We start from the raw sequence: 22,807 nt of genomic DNA on the forward strand, positions 1-22,807 counted from the left end.
GTTGCATATAGTGGTGTGTAAGCGATTTTCTTTGACACATACCTCTGCATCAAGAAACTGAATCCGATTTTTACTGACTTGAGTGGTAAATTTGATTCTCGGTGCCAATTGATTCATGAAGGTAAAGAATTCCAAAAGACTTTGGTGGGAACTTCGCCAGATACCAAAGATGTCATCTATGTATCTGAGGAAGCTTCTCAAATGAATCTGATATTCTGCTTTTCAATATGGATGTTTGCTCAAGATATGCCATGTATGTGTTTGCGTATCCGGGTGCCATAACTGCCCCCATGGATGTACCTGAAATTTGTATGAAGTATCTGTCTTCAAATCGAAAGAAATGATTGTTAAGAACTATTTTCAATAAGCTTAATATGCATAAACTATTAGAACTGCACTCCTGTGAGGAGAGTAACACCAACTTCATTGCTTCTATACCAGCTTCATGTGTGATATTCGTATATAAACTGTACACGCCCAAAGTGAACAAAATGTCAGTGGTTTCATCAAAGTCCAGATAGATCTTTAATCTTCAATAGGAAGTCTGTAGTATCTTTCAAATACGTTGTTGTACTTTGAACTAATGGTTGGATAGCTTTATCGATATATTGAGCTAACGGTTTAACGAGACTGTCAGTTGCTGCTATAATTGGTCTTCCAGGTGGATCAGAAAGACTTTTATGCTCTTTGGGTAAAATGTATATAAGACCAGCATTATGGGGTAAGTTTTAGTCAGAAATGTTTTGTTTTTTTCAGAAATCCATTCCTGTGCTTCTGCCTCATCTAGGAATTTATTGATGAGGGTTCTTACTTGGTCTGTGGGATCAGACAGCGCTTCTAAATACGTGTCTTGGTCTCTTAATTGTCGTTCAACTTCAGCTTTGTACTTCAAACAATCCATTATGACAAGGGCACTGCCCTTGTCTGCAGGCTTCAATATAATGTCCTCGTTTTGCCATAGTTTGTCTAATGCTTGATTTTCATGTTTTGAGAAATTACTCATGGTATTCTTGCGTTTGAAGGATAATGCCTTAAGGTCTCTCAAAGTTTGTTTATGGAAGACTTCCAGAATATGATTCTGAGTGTGAGATAAAAATGAGCTGTTCGGTGGAATTTCCAAATATTTTGAAGGTTCCATGAACTGTGGGCCCTCTGAAGTAGCGAAGAACAATTTCAGTCTCATCTTTCTCACAAGCCTAAAGAAATCTATTTTTTCTTTCAAAAGACCACTGGAATATGTCATAACAAAGGATAAACCCTTTTGTAAAGTCTTTTATTCAAATGGGTTTAAGTGATGTGATGAAATATTAATCACTAAGTTTTCTTTTGTGGTAAATACACTTGATGTGCTGGATTTTTTCTTTTTGGATCTTCTGGTTTTCTTTTGTCTAAGAAAGATGAACTTGAACTTGGGCAAGTCACATTTCTTGAATTTTCATTCACTTTTTCTTGGTTTGATTGCTGGTTTCTGAGACGTACTTCTTCTTCTGTTTCTGGACCGGAGGCTTCTGATGATGATGATTGCGAAATCGAGGCTCTTCTTGGTCTTGTAGGAAATTGTTGTGGATTCCTTTTATTATAATAGTCCTTCCACGAATAAACAATGTCAAGTTTGTAATCTATTGTGTCTCTTCCAAATTTCCTGATGTTTTTATTTCAATTTCTGATTTAAACTGGTCCAGCTTAGTATTAACTTCCTCCAATATGTTAGACAGTTGTTCTTTGGTCATCAAGGAAACCAGGCCAGAGTTTATAGACTCAATTTCGTCATTCAATTGAGTTAGTGACTTTGATCATTCCTCTATAGTGAGAAGTATAAGATCTAATGAGCATCTGTTTAGAATGTGTCTCCACTTCTTGATGAAGCCAGTACTCTCTCTGCATAAGGTAGGTTCTAATTCCACACGTAAACCCCTGAGAATTCTTTGCGATTTATAATATTGTGCTAATGTGCTGGCATGATGTTTTTGATTTATCTGTCATTTAATGACCCTCTCCAGTTGTTTTATTAAATCTTCTGGATTTTTAGTACTTTGAGAACTCTCTTTCTCAGTAGTAGTGATCAGTTTGAGGATACGCGTGGCTTCTTCCTCTGAAAAGCCCAAGGTTTCTGCTCTGTTAGTAGTTAATGATTCGATCTTAGAAAATGACATTCCAGTAAAAGCTTTATATAGAATAAACCAGTTGATCTCAATTAAATATGTGATTGGGAGTGTGCAACCGAAGGGTCAAAGTAGCACTGTGAAAAGCAAAAGGAAGAGTATCGGTGCACAACACAATTCGTAAATTATGTATTGCAATTTGTGAATATTAACACTCAATAGCAAATAATGTACTGATGCTCCAGGCAAGGCTCTCATTACTCGAAAAGAGAGAGATAAAAATACCAACAAACCTATGACCTCAGGAAACACTGAGGTAAGAACCTGGTCACTCAAATCGGGACAGACTTCCTTCCTAATCTCTTAAAATAATATCACAAAAATTCAACAAATTGAAAAGTCAATAAAGAGAAATACACAATGTGTTTGCATCACAAAAACTATATTGTTAAGTCATTGTGTTCAAAACAAGGAAATATAGGTAGACTACAATGAATTACATCATTCACTGGTATCAATATTATTTTAAGCACATTGGTTAATGTACTAAAGATAGGTTCAGGATGAAATCTTTTTAAAGAATAAGATCACAAAAAGAATACAAATCCAAAATTCAACAGAGAAGATCTCTGTGTGATTAATTTGCATCAGAATACATAACAGTATTATCGTACAATCACATTAGTACACTGCGCGTTTCGGGGGATCAACCCCTTTTTCAGGTGTGAATGTTGATTGCATTTCTTCAATTTCTACAAGAAATGTAATAAAAAATGAATGGCACTGTTCTAGTCATTATGATCCAAGTGAACAACTATGAACTGTTAATGGCAAAAAGAAGAGATTTGTGAGACTAACCTTTAACTGAAAAGGTCGTTCTTCAGCATCAAAACTCAAGGATGGCAAAAAGAGTTCTGCTAGAATGATGGGTCATCAATATTAACCACAATTACATGTTCCCTGGATGGCAACCGAAACTCGTATTCTCCAGAGACTGCAGCGGTGATTAGCCTGATCTACAATGACAGGAGCAACAAACCTGCCGTGAGAAAATGTTCGAGCTCAATTGTAAATAGAATGCACAAAAGTGAAGTCCAGGGTGGCCCCAATAACCCGTGTTAAAGCGACTAGGGCCTACCTTTCTGCCATTTACACAGCATGCAATACGGGAACGGAAGGACGGCTGCTAAGGCAGCCTCCCGTCCTGCATCGCATTTTTATTGGCTCAAGTAGCCAATCACATGATCGTAAAGTGATCATGTGATTCAATGGTACCTCGTAATACGTAAATGCCGTTCGTGTAATCAAATCCAAAATGACTTGATGGTAAAACTAATAAAGACTGTTCACATAAGGTAAGTAGCTCAGAGACGTCAATCTCTATAACAAGTGTGAAATAACATAATAACCATTATTGTGTGGATGAACGTGATTATATCTCTACGTGACGGTCACCTGCTCACGTTACATGGCAGCCACTAATTAGAATGGAAAGCTGCGTAGGCAATTGGATGACTGGTAAGAAACATCGTGTCGGGATGCACGTAATGGGTAAGAAGTGAAATGAATCGTAATCCCTCATGTATTATGTTGAAATATACATGTATCAGTGGCAACAAGCTTCAAACGGGACAAAATAAAAGTGCATATAAAGGGTCTGCAGTCTGCATACAGATGGGAAATTCCTCCAATGTCCATAGATTACTAATAACGCATTGTGGTGACAAATTAACACAGTTTAAAGGATAAAATACACTGGATCATGTGATAACGACCATGCTATTCTGGATTGGCAGGATATTACAATATGAATTGGATGAATAGATCAGACAGTATTCACTTGTTGCGTAATTGAACAAATAGTCAAAAAGAATTGCCATTAGAGCCATAGTTGTTCATTTGGATGTATCAATCAATACAGTCAATAACAAAATCATACTTTTTACAAGCAGACAGAACCCTCAACTGAAAAGAGAAAGAAAAAGAACATGTCTCATTTTCCATAATGAGAATTCACTGAAAATCGAAGTTATAAAACAGAGGGAGAAAAACCGAAATAAACGTTATTCAGATGTAACATGTTAAATCAAAATCATTGTTCATGCCTTTTGGCTCAAGTGAGTCCAGTCTATCAATCCACTCTATCTCTTTTTGTCGAAGCATCACATGAATGTCACCTCCCCTCTTTGGGAATTTCACTTGTTCAAGAATCAAAAGTTTCATTTGTGCTATGGTGTGGTTAAATGATTTAAAGTGTTGAGCTACTGGAGAGAGGACTGAACACAATCGGATGTTACATTTGTGCTCAGTTCACCTCAGCTTGGCTTTTCTGGTCGTAAGTCCAACGTAAAAAATGCCACATGAACATTTAATCCCGTAAATGACATTACTCGTGTCACATGTACTAGTGTGGTTCAATGAGATTCTTTTACCTGTGTAAGGGTGGTTGATGCTAGGACCTCTAATTACATTATGACAATGTAGGCAATTATTGCATGGTCAAGTACCTTTGTGAGGATTCACACCCACTACCGGTGGTTGATAGTGTGCTTTGACTTAAAAATCTCTAATGGATTTACTTTTTCTATATGCGAACGTTGGTTCAATGGCAAACAGTTGAGCCAATAAATAGTCCATTTTGAGCATTTGCCAATTTCTTTTGATAATTCTTTTGATTTTATAGCTCTGTTGAGAATATGTGGTCACATACACCAGAAGATCTGAGTCTACTTTAGCTGATTGCTCCAAAGTTTGAGATCTTGGAATGGTCGAGGCTTTGGTCAAGGCTGTATCCTCTTTTGAGGAATTTCTCTTGCAGATTCTTTGATTGATTTACAAATTCCAATGGTTCTGAAATAATTCTCCTATACCGTAAGAATTGACTGTAGGGTATGCTTTGAATAGTAGTATTCGGATGGAAACGTGATGCCAACAGGATGCTATTTCTGTCAGTCGGCTTGTTGTATATAATGGTGGGTAAGCGATTTTCTTTGATATATACCTCTACATCAAGAAACTGAATCCGGTTTTTACTGACTTGAGTGGTAAATTTGATTCTCGGTGCCAATTGATTCATAAAGGTAAAGAATTCCAAAAGACTTTGGTGGGAACCTCTCCAGATACCAAAGATGTCATCGATGTATCTGGGGAAGCTTCTCAAATGAATCTGTATGACCTTCACAGCACTCCGTTGCTCCCAAGCTAAATTGGCACTATATTCATTTAATAATACTAGTCCACCTGGGGCTGCATTGCATGAACTTTTCACCAATGCACAGGCAATTTTATATGATATCAGCACAAGGACAAAAATTGGCCTGGTGAAAAAAGGTTGTCTTTCAATGCACCTTTTGCTCCAGAGCAATGTTTGCTAATGCCCCTGCCTACTACGACCAGGCCAGCAATTGCCCTTGTGAAAAAATGCATTGAAGTATTGAAAAAATATGTTTACGAACTAGGGCAATATTTGTACTAGTGCTAATACCATGGAAACTTGCACTTGCCCTGGTTGCAGAGATTTTTTAATGTGGACCCTGGTGATATTGTGTCTGCAGGTGGTGTTGGAGATGTCTGCATGCATACATGACTTGTGCACAAATATAAACTGCTGTGTTAGTGATGTTTTGTGTGCACAGGTTCCAGATGCTTGCTCTGTGGGTTCATTGTCTGTGAACGATTTGTGTAAGGATGTGTATGTTTGTGTCTGCTTATGACACTGCAAGTGATAGTGTGCCACAGAAATCTCAAGTGCTCTGGAAGATAGTCCATCCAGGACTATTTTGCTTTTCATTTTGCATTTTGGAACTTGTAGTTCTGGATTTATACTGGAAAAAAAGACAAAACTACGTGCACCACGACCCACTGTCTGAAGGATACCACAAAAGGACTACAAGTACCAGCATGCAAAGAAACACCCAGGCCGGGTGGTTTGCCATTGGAAAACTTAATATCTGGTATATTTGTGTGTGGATTTTCCATACCTCAGCCCCACTGGACTTTTACTAGCACAACTTCAGATAAGACTGATGCTTCCCCGCCCCTACCAGATCATTTTCGAAACACCTGCCACTCACCGCAAGTCTCACCCATTTCTCTTCACTTTGACTCCTCTCTTTTCAGCCCATTCTAGCTCCTCGCAACATGTTTGCTTCTAAGCGCTATGCATAGCTGGCCACTGCTTCCACTGACTCTGGATATATCCCCATGCTCTAAGAAGAAAGCCTGATTTCCTTTGTGTAATGATGATGTCTGATTTAGGGGCCCTAGGACGTATGCAGGGTAACGCTCAATGTCCCCTGTGTCGTGGGCCCCTAATAACGTGATACCCACAACATTCGTAATTTGTAGTGCCTCAAATGTGCACGTTGTTCTCAATGATCAGCCCTGAACTGCACTCGAGTATTAGTAAACAAGTGTGCCCTTCGACCAAAAGTGACTTTCATGAAGGTTTACTACAATCTTAGGAAAATGATGTGCCATTTGCGAACAGTATGGAAAATCCCTGTCTAAAGGTTGCTTGGGGTGGGGATAGTGGGTGTCAAATGGGGTGCGGGGTGAGGATTGCCCTCCTCACTAAAAGGATAAAAAAAAGGCAACTCTCTAAATGCGAAATTCGTGAACGGTCTTCTCTGTGTATCGGGATTGAGCCAATGTAAGCGCCTATCAAAAAAGTGTGCTGCACGTATGTTATATCATGTTTTATATAGCGCCTCATACTGGTCCCACCCGCTTCTAAGCGCCATAATGTTAGGCGATTTGATTAGCATCCACCTTATCGACTGCAGAAGGATGCTTCTTTTATTTTGGCCAGCCAAGGCAGGTTCCCTTACAGACACTTCAGAGCGTTAACTGGTTCACCATGCTCCTTTTCTAATGAGTTTGTATTTTGTGCTTGAGTGATTGCTATAGGGCATTATGCCTCTGAGAGAGCTAGAGTCCTAATCTGTCGCGATACTTCCCATATAACCTAGGGATATCCGTTTGGAGGGCGTGGGGTGGGGACTTTATTATTTGTATGTCTATCTACTTTTTGGGGGAACAAGGTGTTCGACCAGAATCGGTAATGCTCGCCAGGGCTTTGCTTAAGAGGGATTGGGAAAGAGTGACTACACAATACCCCGTCCCAGGGCAAGCCACAGGAGAGGCAGCAGTTTCAGGGTAGAAGCAATATATGTCTCTGCGAATTTACAACCACCCAAATGTCAAAGTGAAGACCAAGGTGACATCTCCGAAAGGAAACCGGATAGTTCACCTTATTCCAGTGGCACGCCAGAGACTTCTTTTTAATGTGGATATTTCCTAACCTGTGAAAAGCAACATGCATGTTAACACTCCCATATGTTTAGGCATTCAAAACAGGACACGACTAAATGAGCAAGAACAAAACCAACAAGCACATGCCATTGAGAGGCTTGGTTAGGGGGTGGAATGGTCAAGTTCCGGCAGTTATCAGGGGAGCCCTGGGGAGATGTCCAAAATACAAAACCCAAAGGAGGGTTGCCTTATTTGCTTAGTAAAAAACGGACATTAATCCATGCCCTATAAAAATGGACACACTTCCTGGCAAAATACGTTTCCAATAGCTTCCTCGGATTTGTGGCTCACCTTGTATGCTAGATGTAGAACAGCACAGTAGCGAGAGTTGGAATGAACATCACACTCGCGGAGGAGCAATGTGCTGGGCGAGGGGTGCAAAGAAGAGGGCCTCGTGTTCTCCTCTTCAAGAGCTGTGTAACTTGTCATGGTTGCTAAGCAACCACAAAACGTTACAACTCTTGAAAGCAGCAGGAGACCCAGGGCCGCGGCGGCGCCATGCCAATGCAGCCTGAGCCCAGGAAGCCACCTATATTGAAAAAACAGAAGCTTTAAGCATTTCTTTTTCAATATAGGTAGGGGCCGCAGAGGCTATGGCAGGGGTAGCAAGAGAGGCCACAGGGGTCACTCTTACTACCACTAGCTACCCCCAAATGACGTCCCTGAGATCTAGAGATCATGAGTTGAACAAGCATAATACAATTACAATACTGCCCAGGTAGATCCTGTGATTTGAAATCATTCACATGTTTGTTCTTTAAGCTTTTTGTTTAAATTTCAACACATAACATTGATATTTCTACAGGCAGAAAGCCTCCACAAATAGAATGGAGGCTTTGGTCTAGCAACCATGAAGACATAGGCAGAAGCACCAGCCGTACAAGGACAATGTTTATAGAAATTGTGATTTCTAGAAGCCTACTGTAGCTTCCAAGCAGAGAATACAAACTCATTTCCCAAAGAAGCACTCACCCTAAACACATGGTGACTCATGTTTTTTTTAAACATTCTAGATACCTTCTTGTAATCACCAAGATTTCAGCCAAACTTGCAACCACCAAGACTTTAAAGAAGTCTTTAAAGGAACGTTAACCAAGCACTTTTTCTCAATGAATCATCAGTGCACCCGCCTCATAGCGATGTGTTATAAGTGTGTTTCCATAGAGCCTCACCATGGACATCTTGTGGCAACAGACAGTCACACATGGAAGAGTTAACATCTTCTGCTTTGGAAGCACAAGCTGCAGCTAACGCCCCTGCTGGTGATGACTCTGGCCGTTGGAGAAGAACGTACTCTAAACGTATTTAAACATTACTGTGATGCTCTCCCCTTTAATAAATATCAACATTCATGTTCTGTTCATTTTCGATTTCAATTCATGAGGCTACCCCCACCCTCGAACCAGTAACCCAATTTATTTATGGTTTACCAGGCATGATGTCTTCAGCCACTCTAGCCACCATTGCTAAAATTTTATTTTTTACCTTCCAATGCCTTTGTTCTTCAATGAACTGTTACATCACAAGCGGTTCGAGGTCAAAGTTTCGAATGCATAGGATCGAATGACCAAAGGGTCGAATCAAAAGGAACGAAAACCATAGAGTCGAATTTGTTTTTTGTTTTTGTTTGGGGGTGGGGGGGTCCCCCAAACCCCCTTTATTGTGGTAAAAACTACATTTTTTTCCAAAACGGAAACCCCAAAAAAAAATATATTTAAAAAAAAATAATTCAACCCTTTTGTTTTAGGTCAAATTGAGTCGACCCTTTGGCATTCGATCCTTTTGTATTCGGTACTTTAACTGGACACCATCACAAGCATTTGTGACAGCCCTTCTCTGCTGAAAGCCTAATAGTGCATGGATCCTCCAAGTCAGTAGAGAGGCATGCCACAGATCAATAGCCATATATAAACAGTACACCTGCTCCAGCGTAGACATAGAAGACTGAGATTGGAAGAGGGACACGTTTTCCAGTGGTGTTGACATCAGTGAGCAAAGAAACGCAACACTTTGTGGTGCGCAGAACATTAATGGTCCCAATAATTGTATATTAAGCAACAATATAGGGGGATGTTTTTCTTACAAACTTTTCCTGACAACCAAATCCCTCGTAGGTGCTGACTATTTGAAATATTGAGGGACGGTCATTTTTGACGGGTTTGGAGCCATCAGGTTGAACAGGTTGCGCAGGATCACACATTTGCGTTCTGAGGTGAAGATGGGAGGACCATACTGTCTCACACTGCGTGTTACAGGAAGGCAGAATTATTTGTGAATGTTTTATTGCACAAACTAAAATGGTAACTTCACGTGACGCCGAAGTGGCAGGTCTCTCCAAAATCGGGAGACCTGTATTTCCTATTGCTTGATGCCTGTAAGAGACGATTTAACGGAGTGGTCGTTATCGTTACTATCAGCAGTATGAGCATTCTCTTCATCGATCCATTAAATGAAGCTTTTACATAATAAGGACAGTCAACCCAATTACTGACATACCGTTTGAGCAATGCCATTTTCATCAGTGTTGTACATGCACTTTGAGGAAGCCCAGCCTTGAGAAAGACAGATAATAGGTCGAAACACTTGTTGGCCCAAAGGCACTTGTCATTTCTCAAATTCACATATGGTTTCTTAGAATATGGAATAAAAGGTTCATACCAACTTTAACAGTGATATAGTCTTATTGATGGAAAAGGAAATTCCGCTAAAAAGACTGCTAACTCCCATCTCTATTCAATTTCAGTTCTGAGCCAATAAGCTCTTAATAGTTAGCGACATGCGCATGGTTTGTGGTGTAGTAATTCTTTCTTCCATGTTTTTGGGCTGCGGGGAAGCCTAAATACACCCACCCAAGCAGCAGTCCAACCAGCATTTTCTTTGCCAAGCACAGCTGAACAGTTTGCCCCACACCATTTGATTATCCTTTAAATAGTTACCTGTTTTGTAGCCATGACTTGGAAACTACACAAATCACATAATAAAATGAGTATGACAATATATATATATATTTGCAGAAACATGGCAAAAGGAGAATGATTGTAGCTTTATCTTTCCCTGCATCAAATAAAGTGCAGTACAAAAGTACCTGAATAATAATTTATTTGAGCCAAAAATATCTCTTCTGGGTTTTATTACTTTATTTCAAAGTTTTCAAGCCACGCAACACACACATCTGCAGATTTATATTCATCTGGTGTGTAAAGAAATTTGGAAATGTACAAAAATCAAACTATTGTTTCTGTTAAATATGCGCAACTAAAGTGAAGCTGCCAGATGACTGACATTTGGTTGATTGCCTTATGCCCAACACCCCTTCCACTCAAAATGCCTACGTGAAAAGAAAGAGAAGGCACTGGACTTAAAAATGCAATCAAAAAGAGAGTAGTCTATTGTTTTTATGGAAGACAGCATGGTACTACACTGGGAGGTACGATATTTTGACGAGGTTCGCTGTATCATCCCATTACAAAGCTGAGATATGGGCCTAAACACCTTTGTTCCACATCCTCAAATGTAGCTACCTAATCACTTTTACAGGCTAACACCTTCTGATTTTCATCGACATTGGCAGTTTTTACAAGCTTCATTTGGATGAGCAGAGCTGCAGGCCGGCACTATTCTGATGCCTTGTTAGTTTTCAAAACTAGTGGGATCTGTTGAAGAACCGTTTGTGGTAGCACCTCAGGTGTTTTAGCACCAAAGTATAAATACACCCAGTCGACTCAGGAAAGACTGAATTTGGGATTTTGATCAGTCATATGAAAACTGATCTAGTCAAAGAGCGGTTAACAGAGTGAGCTATCTTTCGTACAAGAGTGACACTATAATATATTAATTTGCATTTCATCTTTGGTTACTGCACATTGATTAATATATTCACAACATGGAAGCGGAAATACTGCACCACTTGAGCCATAATGAAATAGCGCACAGTATTTACTACAGAGAACACAAAGCACAATACAGCCTAAAATGATCATTTTGATCAAATGTACTTGTCGAATACAGCCAGGCAGCAAGCTCAGAATTGCTAACCTTAGCAATGATCGGTACAATATCATGACATGTTATTTTATTTTGAAATAAATATGGCACATTCCAACACACAGTTATTTCTTGTGTTTCTTTCCCCTCTTGGTGAAAACACAGGGAACTATTCTCGTTGTCCTTGATTTCTTCTAACCCTCTGACAAAGGAGATTGTTCTCATGGCACTCTCTAGCCTGAATGTCTCTTTTGATTATAGAGCATTGAGGGAGAGCACTCCCGATATGATTTTCTCTTTCATTCTCTTTGACACAATAATTGAGATGAGGAAAATCAATAGTGATGTAATCTTCACACTTGACACTTCTATCCCAACTCTGGAGACAAGGGAGATCACTCCTGAGGCTTTCTTTCCTTTCAATACTTTTGATGCAATTACTGAGACGAGAGAGATTGCTCCCGATGCCTTCTTTACATTCAGTACTTTTGAGACTATTACTGAGACAAGGACGATATCCCCAATGCCTTCTTTATTCAGTACTTTTGATATTTAGACTGGTATTTACAGGAAGAAAGGAAGGAATATTGCAGTAGCATGCAGTATTGCTTTCAGATTGTTTCTCAGCAAGCTTTCTGGGTTTCATGGTCTCAAGAGCAAGAGGGTTAGCGACTTCCATCGTGGAGCAGGAGTCCTTGTCCACATGAGGGAGTCTATCCCTGTGAGGCTCGCTTTCTGCCACCCCTAGTGGGAATGTTGCATAGCGGGCTCACGTCTATAGCCTCACAGGGAAGGCTACCCCCAGGGGGAGAAGTGACATGGTCCCATGAATAGTTACACAGATTACTGTGAGAAACCTGACAGTATTCTCCCACCTATTCCCCTGGGATCTTCTATTCAGGTGGCCATGGCAGGGCTATCACTTGTGGGTCCCAATACTGGGGGTGCGACTAGTGAGGGAGGATTGGGCAGAGAATACCCGAAGGAGAGGCATGGTATTTTCCCTCTATTTTGATTTCCCATCTCAAAACCGTTTTCTTAGCTTTCATGGGATATTTGCAATCCCATTCCATCTCCACTTCCCCATTTCTGACAAATACTGGGAAGAAGAAGAGGCAACTGAGAATAGTGAAATTACCTGCGTGAAACACCTTGACAAACAATAAAGATTGCCACCTAAGACCATTAGGTTTTGATTGATTGATTGATATTTTATTTCTATCGCACTCGTACACAATTGTTTCAGAGCGCGACAAGGCAAGGGAGGGGAACAGTGGAGAACAAAACAGCGATCTTACTAGGCCCAGTGACATTCAGCATGCGCAAGTGCATGGGAGAGGGGGAGGGGAAAAGTGCATGGAGGGGGGAGAAGTGGAAAGTGTGAAGCAGAGGAGAAACAGATAAATAACAATAAATAAACAGTGGTAGTGCAGCCAGCAATTTGCAAGTGCTAGGTTTAAGGCAGCAGACAGGGTAGGTCTGATAAATGCGGGAAGAAAAAAATGGGGGGCTGTATGGGCACAGATACAGACACCAGTGCAAGGGGTGGCCCGCAGGCAGTGCGGAGGGGTGGAGGGGTGAGCAGGTACCTGGGCCCAGGGGACAGAGGGTGGCCATGTGTACAGTGCCAAGAGAGAACAGATCAGCAGGGGAGAGGGGGAGCAAAAGCAGAAGAAAAAAGGAAGGTCTCGAGGTGCGTCCGGAACCAGAGATGGTTCTCCTCAAGTTTTACAGTGGCAGGGTGGCTGTTCGAGAGGGAGGCCCCAGCGGAAGACAGAGATCTACCCCCAGCTCGTTTCTTTGAAAAACAACTGACCCTGAGGGAGTTCGAGGTAGAGGAGCGAAGAGCTCGAGAGGGGAGGTATTCGCGGAGGTATCAGGTAATATTATCCCCATATATATGGTCGCCGTAAATAATATCGCCGGGAAAAGGTTGCAGCGATATTATATGGGTGACCATATATATGGGGACAGGGGCGGGAAAAAAAATGTGGAGGTTGCGAGGGGGTCCCCCGCATGTTCTATGCAATAATGTTGCCACAAAAAAACACCATTTTTCGGCGATATTTTTGCATGGCGAGATTTTTGTGGCGACATTATTACATGGAACCTTTGCAGAGGGATAGCTGAAGGTATTTTGGACCCAGGCCCCGGAAAGCCTAGTGGACAATTCAGAGGGTTTTGAATTTAATTCTTGCATCCACTGGGGGCCAATGGAGAGATTTCAGAGCTGGAGAGATACGATCCCAGGGCTTGATGCCAAGGACAAGTCTCGCAGTCCTGTTCTGGATTAGTTGCAGAGGGCAGAGAGTAGAGGCAGGTCGATTTAGAAAGAGGCTGTTACAATGGTTCATACTAGAGAGAACCAGAGCTTGAGATACCATGAGCTTATGGGGGAAGGAGAGGAAAGGCAGAGTACCTCTGAGGAGGTGCAGTAGGAAATTTGACTTTTTAGAGACCTCCGAGATGTGGGCAGAGAAGGAAACGGTGGAGTCAAAGATGACTCCAAGTTTCTTAGCCTCGCAGGTGAGGGTAGGAGGAGGGCCAAGGGAGGCCAGCCAGAGAGTGAGGGGAAAGGATGGTGAAGGTGTGCCGATGAGGAGGATCTCCGTCTTGCTGGCATTCAGACAAAGATCATTGGCGGCACACCAATCTTGAATGGCAGTTAGGCTATCAGAGATGAGATAGGGAGAGGAGGTGGCAGAAGGCAGCCTGGAAATGAGTTGAGTGTCGTCAGCGTAGCACTGGAAATTTGAGCAGAAAGTGGCAATGCAGTGGGTGAGAGTTGCCAGGTATTGGTTGAAAATCCAGGGCGAGAGGTTAGACCCCTAGGGAACACCACAGGTAGCGAGGAAGATAGATGAAAGGAAGGACCCAAGTTGGACCTGGGAGGGTCGATCTGAGAGGAAAGAGGTCAGCCAGGCCAGAGCCTGATCAGTGATACCCAGGTTTTCACGGAGACGGTTGAGCAGGAAGGTATGGTTTAGAAAATGATGACAAGGCGCGCACTCTGGTTCCCTGTCAAGTTTTCCTGCTGTAGCAACAAATTGTCTTCTCCTCCAAACGTTTTCCTGACTCCATCAATCATCAGGGAGGCTGTGTTTCTTTTCCTTTTTAGGCGTGTCTAGTTGCATTTCCTTTGAACGTGTTTCAGGTTAATTCACATTGATGTCTCTAAGGATTCTGGTACTTGTATTCTCACACTTTTTTTCAATTGCACCTGAAACAGAAATGCAGACCCGCCTGAAAAAACAAAGAAATTCAGCCTCCCTGAAGATTGGTGAAGTCATGAAAACGTGCGTTAGGAGGAGAAGCTAAAGACTGGTAACAGAGTGCCTGCCTTCACATCTTTAAACATTGTTCCAGGAGTCCTGGGCTCACAAGGCAGTGCAGCAGGGCCATCATGCCTTACATTGGAGAGCCACAACCATGGCTTTCCCCCTCCCCCATCAAGGGGAAGATTTGTGCTATGGAGGGAGTGGTTTCCAGTCACCTGCCAGTAAAATCCAGTGCGAAAAATACAAGTACCAGAATCCTCAGAGCTAATTAACTTGTCACACCTGAAACAGAAATGCAGACCCGCCTGAAAAAACAAAGAACTCAGCATCCCTGAAGATTGGTGAAATCATGAAAACGTGCGTTAGGAGGAGAAGCTAAAGACTGGTAACAGAGCGCCTGCCTTCACATCTTTAAACAGGATGGTATGGTTGACTGTGTTGAAGGCAGGAGAGAGATTGAGGAGGATAAGGACAGAGGGAATGTTATAGTCAAGGTTGGAGAGCAGGTCTTCACGGATGTTCAGGAGAGCAGTTTCCATGCTTCCGGCAGCTCTGAAGACAGACTGCTGGTCATGGAGACAGCCAACAGAATTGGAATGAAGGTTAAACTGAGAGATGGCCTACTTTTCCAGGAGTTTGCCCAGAAAGGGAGTAATAGAAATTGGGTGATAGTTGTCCCATTAATAGGGTCAGGCAGGGTCAGGCACTTCACATTGACTACTCACACCTGACTCCACCTGAATCTTATGAGAAGTATAAAAGGTGTGGTTTTGCACAGTCAGAGGGGCGAGCTGGGAATCCTGAAGGAAGCCGAGAAGCCAAGGAGCAGGGAGCTGAAGGGAGAGGAGCCTAGAGGATCCAGAGGAGAGCAGCGGGCCGCCACGCTGGCCCGGTGCCTGTGAGGGCCTGCAGCGTGACTTGGGAGTCGTTTCTCCAGGGAGCCGGATTCAGGCAGCCCGTGTCCTGCTGGGGGCATGAGGAAGAGTGCTTGTTCCATTGGGGATGTGTGCCGGTCCCAAGGGGGTCTGAGGGACAGGTGGTGAGATCCTGATCTCTATCCCATATGCACCGAGAGGACCGCTCACCAGCGCAATGCTACCCAGTGAGTTTTAGAGGCAAAAGTGAGAGAAACTCGGGAGGGTGCGGCTAGCTGGAGGGGGAAAGGAGAAAAGACAGAATTTACAAGTGGCACGAACTGGAAAGCAGGAAAATAGCAGAAAGTAAAAGGAAAGCGAGAGACAGGTGCTGAGAGAGTGGAAAGGGAAGAAAAGGCTTGAAGATAAATGAGAAGGGCGCGAGTGACCTAAAAGTGAAGGAAAGGTGCGAGTGAGCACCGGAAAGTGAAATAAAGTAAACAAGAAGGGTGCAAGTGATGCACAAGTGAAGTGAAGGTGCAAATGAGCACCGGCGAATTAAACAAATGTTCAAGAGGCACGGAAAGGAAAAGGACAGGTGCAAGGGTGCACAAAAGCAAGGAAATGAATGTGCAAGAGGCACAAGAAGAGCAAGTGAACCCAAAGATACGGTACCATGGGCACAAAAAGCCAAGAGAAAGCAAGACAAAGACGGTGCAAGTGAGCACAACAAAGTGGAAGATAACAAAGGGGCGCAAGAAGCCCCTGGCAGAGATGAAAGGATAGAAGAGAAGCAAGTACAGGAAATACAGTGAGGGGGCCAAAGATCAAAGTGGTCACGCTTGGGATGAGCCAAGATCCTAGCGTTTTTGAAAGTCTCTGATATTACCCCAGGAGAAGGTTGTATGTGAAAAGTATTGTAAACAAGTGAAAGGCACAACTTGACAAGTTGACATTTTGTGTTTGAAACTGGACTCTTGTTTGGGAATTGAAATGGCCTGAGCTTGGGGAAGGGAACCCCAAGAGGCCTAACCAAGGTGAATTAATATTTGACAAGTTGAACATTTTGTTTGAAACTGGAGAGGCCTAAGCTTGGGGAAGAGAACCCTGAGAGGCCTAAGGGAAACTGTGTTGTAAATTGAACTTGTGTTTGAAACTGAAAGTGCCTGAGCTTGGGGAAAGGAACCCTAAGAGGCCTACCCAAACTGAACCTGTGTTTGAAAATGAAGGAGCCTGAGCTTGGGGAAAGGAACCCTAAGAGGCCTAACAAAACTAAACTTGTTTTTGAAACTGAAGGGGCCTGAGCTTAGGCAAGGGAACCCTGAGATGCCTGGAAGAAACTGCGTAATATTCTTTTTTTATTTGAAACTTGGAAGGAGTGAAGCTTGGGGAAAGGAATCCCCAGGAACTATAGAGATTGGGAATTGTTGAACAGAGTATAAGAACTTTGTGGACAAGGTCTGATGAACAATTCTTTTTGATTGTGCTAACCATTGATGATACTAACCAAGTGACACCTGAAGACCACCGACCACCTGAAACCGTCTCTGTGTGTATATATATATATATATATATATATATATATATATATATATATATATATATATATATATATATATATATATATATATATGTGTGTATATATATATATATATATATATATATATATATATATATATATATATATATATATAATTTCTTTTCATCACTATTTTCTATTTTTCCTTTAAATAGACTTCCTACCACATGCTATCAGAGAGTGAGGGCAAGCATAGGTTAGACACAGAAGGATTTAGGTTTTGGACTTTCAGACATTGACGGCCCTTGGAAACATCAGTTGACGGAACCATCCCGTTAGAGTTGGGGCCAGTTAGGTATTACACTAACCCCAGCCTTGTAGTAAATAAAGGTTTTGAAACTATAACACTTGAGTCTGTGTCTCTATTGATGCCATGCCTGTCTCACAGTTCACAAAAGGCGTTGGCTGATTTATTAATCAAATAGTGCTTTAATTTTGATCATAACAGATTCACATTCGAAAGAAGAGCACGGAACATGCTCATTTAAATCAGCTACTAGGTTGGTTGACCATGGCAGACTTTGCAGGATATTCTTTTTGTGCAATGTTAATTGCCAATACATCAACATGCGGTCCATGTCCAATTTCAAGGCAATGACTCTCCATTGCCATGATTAATCAGATTACATCATTGTAACAAATCCCAGGGTATTGTCATTGCTCCCATGTGGGAAGCCCCTGCCCATGAGGCCAGGGAGGTGAGGCCACTACCTAGTTGTCCCCCTAGGGGTGGTACTCAGCAGGTGGATCTCATGCAGAGGGTAGCCCTTCATGAGACCAGTGACGATCACCTTGGGAGAATGCGGTATTCACCCCCTCCTTTTCTGTCCCCTCTTTCCTCTCACTCCATTTAGTCCCCTGTGGTCCTTCACACCTCTCAGTATCTCTATGAAGTAGAGGACTTCATTCACACCAATCATACTGGGACGAGGAAGAATGAGGCTTACCCAGGTGGAGTACAAACAGTCACTGAGACGAAAAAAAGATCAGGCAAAAGCCCACCATGGAACCAACATATGTGGTACAGTCTATTATAGACAGCCTCTTTGATAAGAAGCAAGGAAGGACTGTGTACATTGGTAGGTCCTTTCCTCTAACTGGACTCTTGATCGCAGCTGGAGAATGGAGTGAGTGTGGCAAGCGTGTTGTGTCTTCCCCCCGAGGTACTGCACTGTGCCGCCTAGAGTTGTCTGGTTTGGGGGGCTCCAGAGCTGCTAGTCGTCGGTGTTTGTCTGCGGCTTGCAGCTCTGTGTAGCTCATCTGTTCACTTGATGTATTGGAAGAGAGCTGAGGGCAGAATGCAGAGGTGGGTGTCTGGAGTGTGCCACTTCTTTCCTATTCCTGGTGTGCCTAGTCCTTTATACAGCATCGGGTAATAGCCTTGATTGGGCAAGTGGTTTTAAGCGTGCTGTGGTGTTAATAAACATGTCCCTGGAGAGATGGTGGTGACAAGACAGGGTACGTTGTGTGAGTCTTTGACTCCTCATAGGAATCAGTAAACAGAGGAAATGGTTGCAAGTGCTCGTAGAAGAAGGAGACTACAAGAGTCTAAAATAAGCCCCTGCCAGTTTGAAAATGAGTAATTAACAACAGAGAAGTTGGTTAGGTTGGGAGATCTGGGTCACATACTGGATGGTCAGGTCGATGGTACTAAGCCCTTGGTTTCAATGTAGAAATTACCATGATTTCGGTCTCTGACTGGACTTGTTGGATAAAATTGCGACATTGGTCCGCCCTATCATGGTAGATAATGTTTGTCAAACAGATCTATGTTTGCACACTAAAGTTGCTAACAAGAGCTGCCAAACCGCTCAGCAGGAATATAACAACCTGGTAATTAATAAACCCCAGACAGCTGATGTGCTTGCACAGATCTCTGAGGCTGAAGATAAAGTGAGTCAGTCACACACAGCTAAGTGCCTTGAATACACCAGAGCTGCCAAAGTATTAAAACTTGAAGCAACATCATTCCAATTATATATTTCCGTCTTGGTCTGGAGCGGCTGAAGGCCAGCCCTATGTTGGGCTGTCTTTAGGTGTGGTGGACCTGGGTCGTGCTACTTTATGTATTGACATTTGTGATGATACTAAAATCAAGCCCAGCCCTTTCAGACTCTCACGACTTAGAAAATCACAGATGCCATGTATTATGGATAAGTCCCTTAGAGAATTAGCCCTTGATCAACAAAACCATATCATATTGAATGTTACATCTCCTGTGGGATCTGAACCTAGAGAAGCCCTAAGAAATAAGGGTTTAGCATGGCTTTGACAAAGAACTGGACCAGCGATTGCCAGGACTTCAGACTTTAAGGTCCTGCAGAGGTTTAAGATTAATGAATGGTGTAAAGAAGCTAACAGGGACTGTATAATCATCGGCTGTGGCCACAGTAATCTTCCTTTCTTCTTAGCCAACTGTAATTCTTTCTCTAACAGGCCATCTGAATTGAAGCTGATGCTGGACTGGGGGTAATGTCGCCAGACATTTAAAAAAGACTTGATTTTCTCTGTGTATGGTCTTATGTTAATTCTAATGTGAAGCACTCTTTCTTGTTTTTGTCTTGTTGTTTTTTGTTTTTTTGTACGCACTGATGCCTATGGGCATGTTGCACGGTATAAGAATTTAATTTAACAAAAAGAAAAAAAGCAGCCCAGGAAGAGCAAGGAACCACACACCGGTTCTGTGGCGTGAGATCCAAGGAGAAGGGAACAAGACACTGTCGAGCAGGAACAAGTATCTCCACTAGGTCCATGGAGCAGGGACCTGTTCGGTGATGGGGAAAGGGGAAACCTGACCAGCGAAGCCAAAACAGGGTGAAGGCACATAGCCAATGGGGGAAAGGATGGTGAAGGTGTGCCGATGAGGAGGACCTCCGTCTTGCTGGCATTGAGACAAAGATCATTGGCGGCACACCAATCTTGAATGGCAGTTAGGCTATCAGAGATGAGATAGGGAGAGGAGGTGGCAGAAGGCAGCCTGGAAATGAGTTGAGTGTCGTCAGCGTAGCACTGGAAATTTGAGCAGAAAGTGGCAATGCAGTGGGTGAGAGTTGCCAGGTATTGGTTGAAAATCCAGGGCGAGAGGTTAGCCCCTAGGGAACACCACAGGTAGCGAGGAAGATAGATGAAAGGAAGGACCCAAGTTGGACCTGGGAGGGTCGATCTGAGAGGAAAGAGGTCAGCCAGGCCAGAGCCTGATCAGTGATACCCAGGTTTTCACGGAGACGGTTGAGCAGGAAGGTATGGTTTAGAAAATGATGACAAGGCGCGCACTCTGGTTCCCTGTCAAGTTTTCCTGCTGTAGCAACAAATTGTCTTCTCCTCCAAACGTTTTCCTGACTCCATTAATCATCAGGGAGGCTGTGTTTCTTTTCCTTTTCAGGCGTGTCTAGTTGCATTTCCTTTGAACGTGTTTCAGGTTAATTCACATTGATGTCTCTAAGGATTCTGGTACTTGTATTCTCACACTTTTTTTCAATTGCACCTGAAACAGAAATGCAGACCCGCCTGAAAAAACAAAGAAATTCAGCCTCCCTGAAGATTGGTGAAGTCATGAAAACGTGCCTTAGGAGGAGAAGCTAAAGACTGGTAACAGAGTGCCTGCCTTCACATCTTTAAACATTGTTCCAGGAGTCCTGGGCTCACAAGGCAGTGCAGCAGGGCCATCATGCCTTACATTGGAGAGCCACAACCATGGCTTTCCCCCTCCCCCATCAAGGGGAAGATTTGTGCTATGGAGGGAGTTGTTTCCAGTCACCTGCCAGTAAAATCCAGTGTGAAAAATACAAGTACCAGAATCCTCAGAGCTAATTAACTTGTCACACCTGAAACAGAAATGCAGACCCGCCTGAAAAAACAAAGAAACTCAGCCTCCCTGAAGATTTGTGAAATCATGAAAACGTGCGTTAGGAGGAGAAGCTAAAGACTGGTAACAGAGCGCCTGCCTTCACATCTTTAAACAGGATGGTATGGTTGATTGTGTTGAAGGCAGGAGAGAGATTGAGGAGGATAAGGACAGAGGGAATGTTATAGTCAAGGTTGGAGAGCAGATCTTCACGGATGTTCAGGAGAGCAGTTTCCATGCTTCCGGCAGCTTTGAAGACAGACTGCTGGTCATGGAGACAGCCAACAGAATTGGAATGAAGGTTAAACTGAGAGATGGCCTACTTTTCCAGGAGTTTGCCCAGAAAGGGAGTAATGGAAATTGGGTGATAGTTGTCCCATTAATAGGGTCAGGCAGGGTCAGGCACTTCACATTGACTACTCACACCTGACTCCACCTGAATCTTATGAGAAGTATAAAAGGTGTGGTTTTGCACAGTGAGAGGGGCGAGCTGGGAATCCTGAAGGAAGCCGAGAAGCCAAGGAGCAGGGAGCTGAAGGGAGAGGAGCCTAGAGGATCCAGAGGAGAGCAGCGGGCCGCCACGCTGGCCCGGTGCCTGTGAGGGCCTGCAGCGTGACTTGGGAGTCATTTCTCCAGGGAGCCGGATTCAGGCAGCCCGTGTCCTGCTGGGGGCATGAGGAAGAGTGCTTGTTCCATTGGGGATGTGTGCCGGTCCCAAGGGGGTCTGAGGGGCAGGTGGTGAGATCCTGATCTCGATCCCATATGCACCGAGAGGACCACTCACCAGCGCAATGCTACCCAGTGAGTTTTAGAGGCAAAAGTGAGAGAAACTCGGGAGGGTGCGGCTAGCTGGAGGGGGAAAGGAGAAAAGACAGAATTTACAAGTGGCACGAACTGGAAAGCAGGAAAATAGCAGAAAGTAAAAGGAAAGCGAGAGACAGGTGCTGAGAGAGTGGAAAGGGAAGAAAAGGCTTGAAGATAAATGAGAAGGGCGCGAGTGACCTAAAAGTGAAGGAAAGGTGCGAGTGAGAAACGGAAAGTGAAATAAAGTAAACAAGAAGGGTGCAAGTGATGCACAAGTGAAGTGAAGGTGCAAATGAGCACTGGCGAATGAAACAAATGTTCAAGAGGCACGGAAAGGAAAAGGACAGGTGCAAGGGTGCACAAAAGCAAGGAAATGAATGTGCAAGAGGCACAAGAAGAGCAAGTGAACCCAAAGATACGGTGCCATGGGCACAAAAAGCCAAGAGAAAGCAAGACAAAGACGGTGCAAGTGAGCACAACAAAGTGGAAGATAACAAAGGGGCGCAAGAAGCCCCTGGCAGAGATGAAAGGATAGAAGAGAAGCAAGTACAGGAAATACAGTGAGGGGGCCAAAGATCAAAGTGGTCACGCTTGGGATGAGCCAAGATCCTAGCGTTTTTGAAAGTCTCTGATATTACCCCAGGAGAAGGTTGTATGTGAAAAGTATTGTAAACAAGTGAAAGGCACAACTTGACAAGTTGACATTTTGTGTTTGAAACTGGACTCTTGTTTGGGAATTGAAATGGCCTGAGCTTGGGGAAGGGAACCCCAAGAGGCCTAACCAAGGTGAATTAATATTTGACAAGTTGAACATTTTGTTTGAAACTGGAGAGGCCTAAGCTTGGGGAAGGGAACCCTGAGAGGCCTAAGGGAAACTGTGTTGTAAATTGAACTTGTATTTGAAACTGAAAGTGCCTGAGCTTGGGGAAAGGAACCCTAAGAGGCCTACCCAAACTGAACCTGTGTTTGAAAATGAAGGAGCCTGAGCTTGGGGAAGGGAACCCTAAGAGGCCTAACAAAACTAAACTTGTTTTTGAAACTGAAGGGGC

This window comes from Ambystoma mexicanum, chromosome 12 (genome assembly GCF_040938575.1).
Source record: "Ambystoma mexicanum isolate Mex_15411 chromosome 12, UKY_AmexF1_1, whole genome shotgun sequence".
In the NCBI taxonomy this organism is placed as follows: Eukaryota; Metazoa; Chordata; class Amphibia; order Caudata; family Ambystomatidae; genus Ambystoma; species Ambystoma mexicanum.